The sequence below is a fragment of the Melanerpes formicivorus genome, unplaced genomic scaffold (genome assembly GCF_026170545.1).
Source record: "Melanerpes formicivorus ecotype bairdi unplaced genomic scaffold, bMelFor1.0.p_v2 SCAF_1, whole genome shotgun sequence".
In the NCBI taxonomy this organism is placed as follows: domain Eukaryota; kingdom Metazoa; phylum Chordata; class Aves; order Piciformes; family Picidae; genus Melanerpes; species Melanerpes formicivorus.
In genome coordinates this window covers 40731349-40747627 of record NW_027142353.1, presented here as the reverse complement: position 1 = coordinate 40747627, position 16279 = coordinate 40731349, and the positions used below count along the sequence as shown (strand labels likewise).

Sequence of the window (16279 nt, the reverse complement as noted above, 5' to 3'; positions counted from 1 at the left end):
TCTGATATAGGGTGCATGAGTTTCCAGGAGCATAATACATTAGTGTTAGAGATCTTGCTAAAGATTATTGATAAGTGTGGATTAAATATGAGGTTTAAATAAATACCACCCAAAAAGGGGCTGTTTGAAATCCCATGTCTAACCATTGGCCTCATAAACCCCACACCTATCTTCCAGTGGACAGGAGTTCAATGACTTGATTGGGAGCATGTAGATACATATATCTTTATCTAGACTCAGCATGCTTCCTTTCAGTGTGGCAAGGGTAATGAAGAAGAATGAACACAGCAGAGGGAGAAGTAGGCCACTAAAGGCCTTTAATAAAGTGCTGTTATTGGCAGTACTTCAACTGCACAGAATTGGAAAGAGCAGGCAGTTTTGGAGGCATTGCAGAACTAAATCAGTCAACTGGAATGGTGTGAAGTGGGCTCATTTAAAATGGTTCTGGTAAGCATGCTTCATGTTACATGAGAACATAGACATTCAGATGGTAAAATGTGATTGTCCCCTAATTCCAGTGCAAATAATAGCAAAACAGCACAAATATCAACTAGATGCATGTCATCATCAATTATCATAATTATTTTGTCAAACTTTATGAGTAGCTATAAACCCGAGCATGGGATATTGGTGAAGAGCAGATTGTTCCAGCAGTGAAAAGTAGCTCCTTTGCCCAATCAATTCCTCTAGAAAGACCGTTGCAAGACCCTGAAGCCCCAGAGAATCCCTAGGACGCACTGTCACTGCTGGGAAAGCATGGTGCTGTTTGGTATCATCTTCCTTTCTTGCAACCTGGCACCAGGTGGCTTTGGCAAGTGTGGGAGCTGCGTTGTCAGTCTCACACAGGAATACTATGAAGCATCACCCATCTGGGATCAAGCTGCTACTGATCAGAGCAAGTTCTCAGTCCTTGCTGAGCTGCTATGGCTTGGTAACAGAGGTTTTGCTGCTATGGAAGGTTAAGTGGCTGTACTGTGACAAGGCTGTTCAGAATTTGCACCCACCCAGGACAAGAAACAAGCCCAATCCTATGTTATAAAGGTGAGTTTTCCTTACTTTAGCAAGCTCATTGCACCAAGCAAGATTCGTGGAAAAAGGGCAAAGGACGTATTGCCTTGGGCATTATCAGCTGTCGTTATAGAAACTGAAGCATCCAGCCTCAGTAGTAGTGTTTTACAATTTTGACTGAGCTGAATTTAGAAGCTGCACTATGATGGGTGAAATTAATTCATTTGGTTATGCACTTGAAGTGCTTATGAATGTATACAAACAGAGAAAAACAAGCTGCTGCACCCTCCAAGAGAAATTTTTGTGGAAAATAAGATATGGCAGTACTGGGAAAAACATGACTGAAGATATATCTATGATATGATGAAATTGTAACAATAACATTTGTGCAATTGTGCATAACTTCTCCACAGGCTGTGAGGAATCCTTGATAATATTCAATGGGTGGAATAATTAGAGAGTACTTGAAATAAAGAGAATTAAGGTGTTTAGCCACTCATTCCTGTTTTCCAAAGGCTTTCTTGTAGACACCCTTACAAAAAGGCTGTTTAAGGACACTTAATACAGTGGAAACCTGTTTGAAGAAAATCCAAACAAACAATAGATGAAGTAAAGAACTAACTATCCTGTTCTCAGCACAAAAATAATTGAAAAGAGACACAAAATTACTTGCCACAGCAATACTGTGTAGTTCGCTGGTGGTTAGAGAGGACTTTTAAGAGTAAATAAAAGTTGGCTGCAACTTAAAGCAGTCAGATACAAGAAAACACAGAATCACAGAATTACCAAGCTTGGAAGAGGCCTCAAAGATCATCAAGTCCAACCTGTCACCACAGACCTCATGACTAAAGCACAGCACCAAGTGCCATGTCCAATCCTCTCTTGAACACATCCAGGGACAGTGACTCCACCACCTCCCTGGGCAGCCCATTCCAATGGTGAATGACTCTCTCAGTGAAGAACTTTCTCCTCACCTCGAGCCTAAACTTCCCCTGGTGCAGCTTGAGACTGTGTCCTCTTCTTCTGGTGCTGGTTGCTTGAGAGAAGAGACCAACTCCCTCCTGGCTACAACCTCCCTTCAGGTAGTTGTAGAGAGCAATGGGGTCTCCCCTGAGCCTCCTCTTCTCCAGGCTAAACAATCCCAGCTCCCTCAGCCTCTCCTCATAGGGCTTGTGTTCAAGGCCTCTCCCCAGCCTTGTTGCCTTTCTCTGGACATGTTCAAGTGTCTCCATGTCCTTCTTAAACTGACAGGCTTTGAGGAAAAAATATTTGAAAGTTCTCATGATCTCAACTGTCTATAATCTCTAGATATAACAGACCTGTGTATTCTGTCTACCGTAAAATAATGGATTGAAAGAACAACCTTCAGTGAAAAAGAACTGGCGGTTTTATGTTGTGGAGCATCATCAAGTTCATCAGATGAATCTTGAAGAAGAAAGCCACATTACATGGAAAAGATAAGCAAAGTTTAAAATGGGTAAGTATATACGTATTTGTTGTGTTTTGCAGAAAACGAGAAGTCGGAAGCTGTCGGTAGCCGGTGAAAAACAGCCATTCTTCCTTTTTTTCCAAGTAGTTTCAATGAACGATGGCATTTAGGGTACGAACACGACATGTCTGAAGCACCCTCTAGAGGACATTTTAAAGGGCGTTCGACGGGATACCCTTTGCTTTCTTAAAAGTTGGGTCCTCTGTCTTTACTGTTGCGCTCTTTCCCTGTCCAACCCATAAAGAGAAAGAAAACAAGTGCCGACCTCGGAGCCCCTAGGTCCTAGATTTCCCTACGGGAGGTTCTGACGACTATGCTGGGGGTATCCAGGCTCCGTATCGCACTTCGCTGGTGTGTACACCAGTAGGACGGAGGCTCGGTCGTCTCATCTGTATGGATTTGTCTTCTTACACATAGATTTCCCTGTGCTTTCAGTAAAACTAAGGGGATGGCTCACGCCGTGGCGGCCGAGCGCGGAGCTCCGCCTGCCGCCGCAGCCCCGGGACGGCTCCCGGCGCCTCGGGAGGGGGAGGAGGAGGAGCCGGAGCTGGAGCCGGAGCTTGCCGGGCGGGGGAAGGGGCGGCAGGTTTGGGATGAGGCGGGAGGAGGAGGAGCTGGAGCGGCAGGAAGGGTGTTTCCCTGCGCAGCTCCCGGTTGTGAAGTGACTCAGACAGGAAACTCCCCGTCAGGCGCGGCCCAGGAGCGGAGCCGCCGGGCCGACGCGACCCTCGGCGGCGAACGGGCCGGGCCGAGCGGAGCGGAGTCCCCAGGCAGGCGGGCGGACAGACAGACAGACAGACCCTTCCTGCCGCCGGGCAGCGCCGTTCCGGGGAGCCGGCGGCGAGCGGGTGAGCAGCGCTTTCCCGGGCCCGGGAGCGGCCTGTCCGCGGGGTGGGGGTCGTCCCGGCGGCGACTTCCCCGCTTCGGGTGCGGCTTCACTCCCCTCCCCCGTTTATAGACGCTTTATCTGAGGCGCCGGACGGCTGCGCGCCCTTTCCGTGTCCCTCTCGCTAGTGACCCCCAGCCCGGCACCCGTATATTTGATTTACTGATAACCCCCACTCAGGTTTTGGTGCTCCCCCGGACTAATCCCACCGCAGCAGGCTGCGGCCCGCCGAGTGGGGCCTGCCCCGTTGCGGGGGCGCCGGGCCTTGCCGGGGCTGCTGGCTTGGGGACTTTGGCGGAGCCACGCACCGGGGTGCTGGGCGTCGGCCCAGAGGAGCTGCGGTGGCGAGGCGGGAAGGGTGCCTGTAGGCAGCAGGAAGGAAACGGACAGGTGACCGCTCCCTCCGGCGGACCCTGCCAGTGGAAGAAGCTCCAGGGGTCTTTATCTAAAAGCCAGTAAGCCAGTTTTAGTCTCCTCTGCTGGGTGCCGCGTCTGAGTTGTTCTCTCTTACGCGTAGTCCCTGTGTCTGGAACACTGGAGTGGTTGGAGTTTTGCTTCTTAGGCTTGGCAGGAGCTCATTAGATGGGGAATATTAGAAACCCTATGAAAGTTTGCCCTGCTTTGCAAGTGAAGTGAATCTAGTGTCTAAGGAGGTGGAGTAGCTTCTTCTTAAGAAAGTGAGTTTTATACCGTTAAAATAACTATATAATGTAATGAGAGTATTAATGTTAGCAGTAAACTTCTCTAGGTGTGGTCTGGTACCCCATCCCTCTCCTGCCTGTCTCTGACAAGCAGAGAGATGAAGACAAACATGCAGTTAATCTGTGTGAATATTGCTGTAGTTCATCAGCAACTCTGCTAATTATCTTTGCCTTTCAATAAGTGCTTGTTGCTTTGATTTTTTATTCCTGTGCCGTTTGATGACAGGTTTGAGTAGCATTTAGACATGTAAATGGTTGGTTGTGCCAGGGAAGCTGTAAAGAAGAAGTTATTTTTGTTGGATGTAGCCAGTCTGCTGGAAGCGGTGGCTGGAGAGCGCTCAGTCAGAGCAGGAAGAAAACTGTCTGGAGGAACTTCTTAATTTGAATGTCATACCACCCTTTGCTGTAAACTGTGGGAAATGGAAAACTTGGGCTAATGGGTGACTCCAGTCCTTACTTTGTTCCAGTTAGTTAGTTATTATAATAAGATAAGGCAAACACATTGAAAATGCACTTATGCAACATTGCTGGTTTACGTGTGTTTTCAAAGTGGAGCTTCTAATAGTATCATAATGCTATTCTGTCATCCATCTGAGCTGTATGCCAGAAAATGGATTGCTAGTCCTTACCAAAGTGTTCTGGCTCTTGATTCTACTTTAAGTCCTGCTTTTGCCTCTTGAAAACTTTTTTGCATTTATAAACACAGAGTTTCTCCTGATGTAAAGAGCTCTTTAAGTATTCCCAGGCAACTGGTCTGTGAAGTCTGGCCAGTGTAGACAGCCAGTGTGTCTCTAGCTGCCAGGAAGGGAGAGAGACAATTCAGAAGAAGCCTGTACAGCAGGAAGGCTTAGTCTCAGTGTTATCAAAGCTGGCTTGACTTGCTTCCTAACAAACGTACTGTAGTCTTGTCCTGCAGATTTTACTGGCCTTTTGGGGTTTTGTTTGTTTTTGTAAGGGACAATGTGATTGCAGGTTTTTGATTGCACTTTGTGGTTTGCATATTGCTAAACTTTATTTAAAGAATACATCTCTTAGAATCTCAGAAAAATCTACATTCACCCTAGCTGCTCCATTGAAGATGAGTGAGACTTGGTAGCTTTTGCTTACGGACCTTGGATGAGTTCCTGTTGCAGGTCATGAGGAGAGTGGAGTGCTGTTTGAAATGTATTCAGCAGTGTTAACTTAAAAGTTCTGAACAGATATTACAATTGCCTAAGTTATTTAAAAAGTAAATATTTCTCAATCAATCTAAACTTTTCAGTTCTTAACTTCTGGCTGTGTGATCTGCAAAGGATAGCAGTCCTTCAGTGATGTACCTGTCATATCCAAAGCATTAACAAAATACTTGTTTCTTCAGTTTGCCTTATGTGGAAATTAGTCTGTGATTTTGAACCTGTTTTGAACAGATTCTGTGATTTTGAACAGATTCTCATGTCCCCCTACACGGGCTTCAAACAATTAACAGATACCTGTTCCACCAATGTGTTTTATATTAGAAGTCTGTCTGATACACTATTGAAGTGTAGTGCTTTGTTTATTCATTCTGTGAGAAAAATGTCTTGGAAAGTAGCTCTTTCTTACCCTATGCAGTGCTACAGGCTGGGCTCTGAGTGGCTGGAGAGCGGCCAGGGAGAGAGGGACCTGGAGGTACTAGTTGATGGTAGGCCAAACATGAGCCTGCAGTGTGCCCAGGCAGCCAAGGGGGGCCAATGGCATCCTGGCCTACATCAGGAACAGTGTGGCCAGCAGGAGCAGGGAGGTCATTCTCCCCCCTGTATGCTGCACTGGTTAGGCCACACCTCGAGTACTGTGTCCAGTTCTGGGCCCTTCATTTTAGGAAAGATGTTGATTTGCTGGAACGTGTCTGGAGACGGGCGACAAAGTTGGTGAGGGGTTTGGAACACAAGCCCTATGAGGAGAAGCTGAGGGAGCTGAGCTTGCTTAGCCTGGAGAAGAGGAGGCTCGGGAGTGACTTTATTGCTGTCCACAACTACCTTAAGGGAGGTTGTAGACAGGCAGAGGTTGGCCTCTTCTCCCAGGCAAACCAGCACCAGAACAAGAGGACACACTCTCAAGCTGTACCAGGGGAGGTTTAGGCTGGATGTTAGGAAGAAGTTCTATACAGAGAGAGTGATTGCCCATTGGAATGGACTGCCTGAGGAGGTGGTGGAGTCACCATCATTGGAGGTGTTCAGGAGGAGACTTGATAGGGTGCTTGGTGCCATGGTTTAGTTGATTAGGTGGTGTTGGATTAGTTGATAAGTTGGATGTGATGATCTTGAAGGTCTCTTCCAACCTCGTTTATTCTATTCTAATGGTGTGAAAAACGTGCAGTTTCCCCTGAACCATAATGGAAGGGGAACAGTCACACTGAAACCCTAGATTTTTAGGACTGACATCCTTCTCCTTCATTTTATGAGTTGAGAAATATATCTCTTCCTTCACTGCTGCACACCAGGAAAGACCAAAAATAGAGAAGAGGATGACCTCTAATGCTCAGTTCTGAGCTGATGTGTTTTCAAACTTTTATACACAGATACATCTTCAGAAAAGCTGGCTGTCAAAAGCTGCCAGCAGTCTCCAGCGTTTCATATGTTCAAGAGGAGACTTGATTGGGTGCTTGGTTGCATGGTTTAGTTGGTTAGGTGGGTTGGATTAGTTGATAGGTTGGACCTGATGATCTTGAAGGTCTCTTCCAAGCTGGTCTATTCTATTCTTGAGGGCAATTTTCACAATCTTACCATTTTCTTCTCAAAATCGTCTGATTTTATCTTTTTTTTTTTTTTTTTCCACTTTGTTTCTCAACTATTTCCAAGATATTCAAGCTGAGATGGAATCTTCAGGGTGGCTGAATTTGAGCGGCAAAGTTGGAACAAAAAGGTGGAACATCAACTCCCCACAAAGCTCCTTTTCTTAGATTTAGTTTTACTTATCCTTTGGCCTAAAGGCTGCAAGAATTCCAGTACCATACAAGAGAAAGTTAACTTTAGCATAATATCCACATATACTTACGTGTACATCAAGACTGTTTAACTTTACAGTTGTAGCTCTTTGTTCTTGGGGCAGGTTCTTCATGTGGTTCCTTCGCTATACCAGCAGGTAAAGTAAACATTAATGTCGGGCAGTGTATTATACCATAGTGAGTCAAAAGCCAATTGTATGACAGACTTTGATTCTCTTGAAACAGTGACGGTGCCAGTTTCTGAAATTTTTGTTTATACGTGTTTAAATAGCTGTAGTTACTATGGCACATCCCAATTTAGTAAGCAATTACTCTTAAAACAAATTAAGTGCTTGTTTATGTAGGGATGCTGCAGGGGCTTGACACAACCCAAGCACGAATGGCCAGTGATGTGGTTTGGGTGGATCCTTCCATGCACTTGGGAACAGTTCGCATCATGGATTTGGACATGTTCTGGGATCAGGGTGGGGAGGGAGTAGCAACTATAACATATTGGAAACTATTGATATTTAGAACATATACATAGTTACAAATGGGCTCTGACAGACCTTGTGCTTGCAGGGCATCCTGTTGGTTTTGGCAACATTGTTATTTGAAGACATACCAAGTGAAAGCCACCCTTATTTAGCCTTGTTTTGTGTGCAGATTGGATGCAATAAGATGAATGGATACTTCAGCATTATGAAATATGACTGTATATCTACAAAAAACTTACTGGGAACTTAGCACTTGCATTTTAAGCTGCAGGTGTCCGTTTAGGATTTCTTTTTTTGCTATACATCTGCTCCTAGAAGGTGATGATTGTACAGCTCCAAGGCGCACTTTGCTGTGAGATACTGGTAACTCAGTGTGTATTGATTTCCTTAAGTATCTCTCCATTAATGCACATCACCTGCTTTCCTAGTCATAAAATTAGTGAATGGTGCATTGATAAAACTTCTTAGAGGAAGGCTGAGGTGCAAGACAGCAGATCTTTCTGTCTTTTGGCATAAAAAATGTATATAGGCAAAAATCCCAAAAGCTTTTTTTTTTCCCCTTCATAGGACTTAAAAATTTTATGTGTCAGTATGAACCCTTTGCACTCTTATGTCTATAAATATATGTGCAGTTATAAATGTGTATGTTGTGGGAAAAAAATCCTGTCTTCAAACTGTTCAATGTTAATTGGGGAAAGTGTCAGTCTTGGACTTCTAACTATAAAAAAGTAGGGTCATGGTAAAGATAGGTGTAGCTAAGAGGTGGTAATCCCTCATCCCAAGGGTAGCTGGAAACAATACTCATGCCCTGATGCCATATGCCTTCCCCAAATCTGCCAGACCTCTGCTTCTGCTGGCAGGGACCATAATGGGGCATGAGTCTCATGGCCTGGTGAAGTACTGAGCTCAGGGAGGGCTCTCACAGTTAAATGAACTGCTTATTGGGTATTCCCTGTGTGGGACTTAGCCAGCAGAAATCTGCCAGGTATGGATTTGCAACCCTCCAAGTCATGCTATGAGGTCCCTGTTAAACTCTTCTCGCCAACCAGAGAGAAGTAAAGATGGGCTTGACGGCCCTTCATCTGAGTGGTTGCTCTGTGGTTCTCTGTGTGTTGCCAGGACATGTGCCCTGGCATAGGCACAGCTTAAAGTGGATGTCCTCTGCAATAGGGGAAGTTCAACCTGCTGACTTGAATACAGCTTTTCTTGTTTCAAGCAATTGGGTAACATGTGAGCAGCTGACACTTCTGCTCTTGCTTTCATTAGAGGTAAATGCCAGGGCAGCAGTCTGTGGTGCCACCCTTTCACTGGTTCATGAGTGCTCCTGATTTGCAAGGTATTTGCTCATGGAGTGAAATTAATTGCACGTTTTCTCTGTGCTTGGGATGGATAGTGGGCGATTTCCCCCCCTTTTTTTTTTTTTTTTTAAGTTTAGCAAGGTGTCTCAGCAAGCCTCTCACAGAGCTGGTTTCTGCAGGTCTGCTTTTCAGGAATCTTGGTTGGGGGGTAGTAGAATGACCAAGCAACTTTTTAAAACCAGGAATTACTCGTTTGGAGCAAAAAATGCCACTCTCCCTTCCTCCACCAAAAGGCATCGTGAGACTTCAGGTGGCATGTAGGCTTACACTTACTAGATAACATTCTACAAATGTTTAGCAGACTTGTGTCAGTGATATTCTTAGGAATTAATACTCAGTTTAATTAATTAATTCTCAGTTTAAGAAGGACATCGAAACACTTGACCGTGTCCAGAGAAGGGCAACAAGGCTGGTGAGAGGCCTTGAACATAAGCCCTATGAGGAGAGGCTGAGGGAGCTGGGATTGTTTAGCCTGGAGAAGAGGAGGCTCAGGGGTGACCTCATTGCCCTCTACAACTACCTGAAAGGTGGTTGTAGCCAGGAAGGGGGTGGGCTCTTCTCCCAGGAAACCAGCACCAGAACAAGAGGACACAGTCTCAAGCTGTGCCAGGGGAGGTTTAGACTGGAGGTGAGGAGGAAGTTCTTCACCGAGGGAGTCATTCGGCATTGGAATGGGTTGCCCAGGGATGTGGTTGAGTCATCGACCCTGGAGGCGTTTAAGGGGAGATTGGACGTGGCACTTGGTGCCATGGTCTAGTCATGGGGTCTGTGTTGATAGGTTGGACTCGATGATCCTCGAGGTCCTTTCCAACCTAAGTGATACTGTGATACTGTAAAAGGTGGGGGGGAGGTGCTTTAGGCTTTGGTGTTTTTCTAAAGAACCACTAATATTTCAAATCTAGCACTATGGTTTCATGTTAGGATGTGAGTCTCAAGGGTAGATGTGCTAAGTAGTTATTCCAGCTGTGTAAATGGTACGAGGAGTTTTTGGAGATGCTTATTTTATGTGCTACAGTTGTGCGAGATATTTGTATCTAGGGGTTAGATAGAAATCTGGTAGTGCTGTATGTCACTTTGAGAGGCTTCCCTTCTGATAGTGACATGGATACCTTATTGGCAGGAAATAAAAGTACTGTAGGCCTGAACTTCATTTATAGTCTTATTCTGGTATGACTGTAATTATTTTAAGTGGATTCACTTAAAGTGATAACAAGAGTACTCTGAATTACACATTCTGAATGTGAGGTTGAAGTCAACTGTCAAGACGTACTGCTCAAGATAGATGTGGATGCTTATCAGGTGATATCAGAATTAAAGCCTTTGATGAATTTTCACTGAAATGGCATATTTTCATATATAAAAATGGAAGTATGGGATGTTACAGATGATGACCTCTTTTAGAGGAAGAAGGAAAGCTTAAGAAACTAAAAGCAGTTATTTGCTTATTGCCATTTTCTCCTACACCCTGTCCTGTAGTAACTCCTAAATTAAAAAAACAAACTTCAAATATAACTATCTTCTTGGCTCATTCTCCCCCTTCTCCTCAAAATGCACATAGTGGTACATTTATTTAGTGTTTAACTGCTTCTGAAATCTGGTTTGTGTTTGCTTTTTCAATACTGTGATTTGAAAAAAAGTGACATTATTCTTGTATAAGAAAAGCTGCTTTTAAGGGTGAATAATGCAAATCTGCCTAAAATGTCTTCCAGCTTATTTTTCAGGTAAAGCAGTGTAACTATATATAATTTTTTTTCTCTTACATGGAAGTTGAGAGAGTTGTATTGTACCTACAGGTAGGGGGAAGGAGTGGGAATAACAGGACACAGTGTCTGTGTTAAAGAGTCTTTCACTGAAGCCTGCCATTTTTAAAAAAACAAACCAAACCCCCAGAACAACCAAAACCCCCAAACTTAAAATGACACAGTGCTGAAGCCAGAATTTCAGCTTCATTGAAAAAAACAAACAAAAAACCCCAAACCCATGACAAACCTCTGGATATAATTAATTAATGGCATACTACTGGGGGCATGTGCTGTAGAATGGAGCTGGGCACATAACACAGAGTAGCTGTGGAATGTGGGGCTCAGGGGGCTGCACCTGCCTGGGGTGGCTTTCCCCAGGGGTGCTGGGGCTGGCAACATCTCTGCAGGCTGGGACTGCTACCAGGCAGGTTCCACTGAGAAGCAGTAAGGCTGACCCTGAAGTATCTGAAGGGGGCCTACAGGAAGGCTGGGGAGGGACTTCTCAGGATCTCAGGTAGTGATAGGACTAGGGGGAATGGAATGAAGCTGGAGGTGGGGAGATTCAGGCTGCGTGTGAGGAGGAAGTTCTTCCCCATGAGAGTGGTGAAACCCTGGAATGGGTTGTCCAGGGAGGTGGTTGAGGCCCCGTCCCTGGAGGTGTTTAAGCCCAGTCTGGATGAGGCTCTGGCCAGCCTGATCTAGTGTGGGGTGTCCCTGCCCATGGCAGGGGGATTGGAACTAGATGATCCTTGTGGTCCCTTCCAACCCTGAATGATACTATGATACTAAGTAACTGTGTCTGGAACTGGATTCACGATGAGAATTCCTTATGTGTCCTCAGTCTTGTGAAATAAAAGAGTACAGTTCAAGAACTCCCATGCCTAAGTAAACAGTGTGTCTAAGGCTGGGGAGTTATCTTCTTGCTTAAATTGAAGTCTAAAGACTACTGTCCTGTCTTTCTCTGGATCTTTGTGTCTCATTTCCCTCACCAGCAACAGGCTGGCGCTCAGCTCACTACCCCCTGCTTTTGGGGTATACACATAGGTGTGCCTTTTTTGACTAAAGTAACAGCAGTCCCCCCCCACCAAATACAAAGGACAACCAAGCAAACCCATGATGACTAGGTGTGAGTGTGACAGTAGCCTTCCTGCAGGATGAAAGGTGCTGTGTCTGAGTACTAGACACATGCTAACTCCATGTGCACTTGCTTGCCTCTCTTTCTGAGGTGGTTATTGCTCTTGCCGCTCCCTTCTTCATGTTTTGCAGAGCTCTTACACTTGGAATCTTACCTTTGCTAAGAAATAAGAGGTTTGCATAACTGCTGAACACGCCATAAGCAGTATGCTTCAACACTTCACTTCTGTGGTAAAATTGAACCTTGCCCAAAGCAATGCGGAGCAGCTTTGCTTCCTAACACGCCCATGCAGCAGCAGGAAGAACCAGAAGCAGAAGTATGAGACAAATGTGCATTGAGGACAGCTGCAGAAGGTAACAGTAGCAGCACAGCAAAATGGCAAAAGCAGCTAAACAAGAGGAAATGACAGGGAGGGGAGGCATGAACTGAGTGAGAGGAAAGGAACATGAGAAAGAGAAGGGGAAGGAGTTAGTCAAGAAACAATGTAAATTGCACGTGGTGCAACTCAAGGTGTACTATCAGAGAGTATTAAAGGGCTGAGGCAAGTGAGTGTAGCAAAACAGATCTCAGTACACCTAACTTAAAATGGGACAGCAGTTTAATCTTTGACTTCCTTGTTCACATGCATGGGATGCCTTTGGAGTGAGCTTTATGGTGCTAGTCTTCTCCCACATCATTGTGATGTATTCTCAGATGAAGTGGGGATGAGCAGAATCTGCTTCCCATTTTTGAAGTTCATGTGTGCTTGAGAAGATAGAATTTGATCCTACATTTTATCATAAGGAAGTTACATCTCTCCTCCAAACTTCAAGATATGGAATGATACTGCAGATTCCCAGCTGCCTGTTGAAATAGAGGGTGATTACTTGCTGCATTGTCCACTGCAGGTGCTGCTGCTGTAGGATTAGTGTGTGCTCATCCAGGTGCTACTGCTAGCTGCTAACACAGCAGGAAAAGATCAACACACTCTCATGCTAACGTGCTAGTAAGAATATAGTGACTCTGGCCTTGTGCTATGATATAGGAGTGCTTGGGTTACACTATGCTCTCTACTTGTGGGAGAGTTTTCTTGCTGATGCTGGTAGACCTGCACCTGATAGCAAGCATCAGAAAAGGTGATTCTGTCCTGACATGGCTCACCATTCTTGATACAGGTTTTGTCCAAAGAGCCTGGGAGTTCCCATTCATGACCTGTTGTGATGACAGCAGAGCGTCAGGCCTTCTTGTGATTGGAAAAGAGCTTGAATTCATCTAGGACACTGGAAGGGAACACCTATAGTTACTTGACAGGCATAATTGATTATCATCTGAGTGCTGGTTTGTCAAGGAGCCCTTTCATCTCTGTGACAGCGTTATTAGCAGTGGTATCCTCCTGACCTTGATTATCTTGTAGGAGGGAGAAATAGTACTGACTCATGAAAGTGTGGCTTTTAGGTTGCATTAATGGTGCTCCCATGGCTTACCTTACCAAAGTACCCAGTACTGCAGAGAATTAATTTGAACCTTGATTGCACAGTTATAGCATAAGTGTTGCTTGTGTGAAGCAATGGAGATTGCTTGTGATGTTTTCCTGGAGGCGACAGAAAGAAGCTGGCCAGGTGGCAAGGTAGGATACCTTAATGAAGTAGGTTACATGAAAAATTCACATATGACTAAATACAAAAGGTTTTTAGTTTGGGTAGCTGAGATTTTCAAGCAAACAAAAAGAAAAATCTGCACTCTAGTCTTGCATTTTCCCCCAAATCTGACTGGTCTTGGAAGCCTGCTTCCTGCCTTGCAACCTTCCAACAGCAGGGCAAAGCAGTAGGGGTCTAATACTAAATTAATAGTTTCCATTGTGTAGCCATTCTTCTGGGACTTGCTCTGGTGCAGAATTTTTGTTTCATCTTTTGCACCTATTGAGCCTTTTAAAATTCTAATTGCAGACGTATTTTTGAGAGCTTAACGGTATGTCAAATCTGTTGCACAAAGGACTGTCAACTTCTGTTCGCTTTCTTCTGTCTTTTACTTTAATCAGGCAGGCCAGTAAATGATGTGAAAAGCATTTTTCTTTGCTTCTTCAGCTTATGCAAATCTGTTGCTTAGGAACGAAGAGGAGCTCCAGTCCCAAAAGGAACATCTTATGCTGATCTTCTTGGCAAAAGCATAGCTTGTGCTGTCCAGAGCAGAGAAAAAGAGCATTCAAACAGAGAAGATTCTCAGTGCGTTGCTGTTTGCTGAAGCACATTAGCTATCATTCTGTTAAAACGTCTTCTGCTGTGTCTCAGCTGATAGGTATGCAGCTGAACAGCTGAGGCTTTTGAAGTTTTAATTAAAATTTAACTAAAAGGGAATGTTTGAGAGAGATCTTGGTGGTCTGAAAGAAAATGTTACAGTAATCTCTGTGCTGTTCTTAGAGAACCTGTTCCTTTTCTTTGCTCACAAGTGCCTTTTTGTGATCACAGTTGTAAAAATTAACTTGAGTAGGAACATTACTCAGAGTATTGAATCAAATTTGCTTCCTAACAAAATCATGTAGTTGATTTTTCTGCCAGCCAAGAGCATAGAAGAATGACACAATGTAACAGAAGAAACCTAGAACTGTTGTGTTGCTATAGGGATAAAACTTCTGCTGCTCTGCAGACCAAGCCTATTCCTATGGGAATATTGTCATTAATTCCCATGGGGCTCACTGGGACTGGTCCTATAGATCCCAGTTCAGCAGGCCACTCAATCAGCTTTTAAAATTTATCTCTATTTTTCTATCTCTCCTGCTGTGCATGTTTTTTAATGATGTGCTTCTGCTTTAACTGTTATACATAGAATTGTCTTGATTTTCATGGTATTCTGCCCTTTAAGGTATGGGGAGCTTTGCTTTATTTATTTATTCCTATTTTAAAAGGACAAAACAACTCACGTGGATACATACTTCAATTCATGCATTGCACAGCAATTGTAATCTTCTGTCTCCACACCATGCTTGATATTTTGTATTCATTAAGATTCAAAGATGCTTTTGCAGGCTTATAAAAGAAGAGTGGTGTCAAAGGAAGTGCCATTTAAAGTGCAGACAGACCTCCTCTTTCTTATTTTGAGCTTGGAAACATGTACAAACACTTGCAGATCAAATGTACCTATTTAAAAGCAAAATGAAAAAAGTGTGCTCACTGGACTGCAAAAAGGCACAGGGCATCCCTTCCCAACACCTGTCTTCAGTGAGATGAAATGGTGTTCTCATCTCAAAAGCCATAAAATATTATTCTTGCAATCTCTAGTTGTTTAAACTCCACCTTAATTATCTCACTCTTTGGCATGATCTTTTCCCAATTTTTCCTGATATGAAGTTATTTTTTCCACTTACAAATTTCAGTGTTTGAGACTTTTTTTGGGTTCTCTATAGCATGATCTTACCAAAACCAATCCCCTGAACATTATAAAACACCTCTTCTTTCTTGGGCTGCAAAATTGCTGGGCCGTAAAATTGCACTGGGTGTAACTACAGCCTGTTCTGTGCAGCAGCAGGAGGTGGAGTGTGCTGCAGCATCTTTTCTTACTCTGTTTCTGCAATTGTACCAGCATGCTGATGAACACTGTGGTAACTTCTGCAGTGGAGAAAAAGAGAAACTGTGCTCGAGGGGGTCAGGCTTCGCTGATCCCAGCTCTTAGTGGCATGAGGGCCCTGGCTGACAGCTGCAGCCCAGAACTGCTGAGCTAGCCCTTTGTCATCGTGGGGCCCAACCTCTCCTCCCGGCAGTGTGAACTTGCCCTGCAGTTATGGTAGCCATAGGATATGTTTTTTTCTTAACTATTTCAAGCTGTTTGAAGTGTAACTATCTGCATTTTGAATGGATTCATGCTGCTTTTAGACTTCAGGTTTTCTTGAAATTCATGGTTAAATGACTAAAAGGATAAGCATTGGAGAATTTCTTAATTTTGGTTCTTTTGAGATGTGTACTTTAGATACTGGTGTGGAAGAACGGTGAAACAAATTACTCCCTGTGGTCTAACTTGCATGTTTTGTAAAAATGAGTTTATGATAATGTCAGTGCTCAGCCCTTCCTTTTGCATGTGAATGGTGAGTTTGTTTTATGCCATGAAAAGCACACAGACTCTAGATTTCCCTGTGCACTCTATTGCTTTTCCTTAATTACAGCAGAAGGTTAGCAGTGCTGCTACTTCTCTGACTCTTCTCATCCTGAGATTCAGCATGGCTCAACTCTTGGCCTATTTATCTTTTCCCACCTGCCTGGGACAAGTGCAGCTGGTAGTGTGTGTGTTTGGGGTGGGAGGGAAGGAATGTGTTAGAAGAGAAAGCAGTTGTAGGTGGGTTGTTTCGAAGAGAATGGGACCTCAAGAGAGATTTACTCTACTGTCACTGCTGTGGGGACAGCTGGTGGTTCATTCAGGAACAGATCATGTGTGCCTCATTTTTCAGCACACATTTTCAGAGTTTATGTAAAGAATGAGATGAATAAGTGGAGGAAATTTATTTCATTCATCTCTTTTTCATCAGCCACTACTAACATACTGCAGTTCTTCATGC

General features: G+C 44.2%; 1 protein-coding gene across 2 annotated transcripts in view; it reads left to right on the top strand.

The window, feature by feature from the left end:
- The first annotated feature begins 3174 nt into the window (after nt 1-3174).
- Nucleotides 3175-16279, top strand: part of CYFIP1 (cytoplasmic FMR1 interacting protein 1) — a 90743-nt gene continuing 77638 nt past the window's right edge. The window contains exon 1 of one of the 2 annotated variants that reach the window (XM_068140760.1): nt 3175-3345. The gene's annotated coding sequence lies outside the window, so the exon portion shown is untranslated. The remainder of the gene's footprint in view (nt 3346-16279) is intronic. The other variant, XM_068140750.1, reaches the window with a different exon arrangement.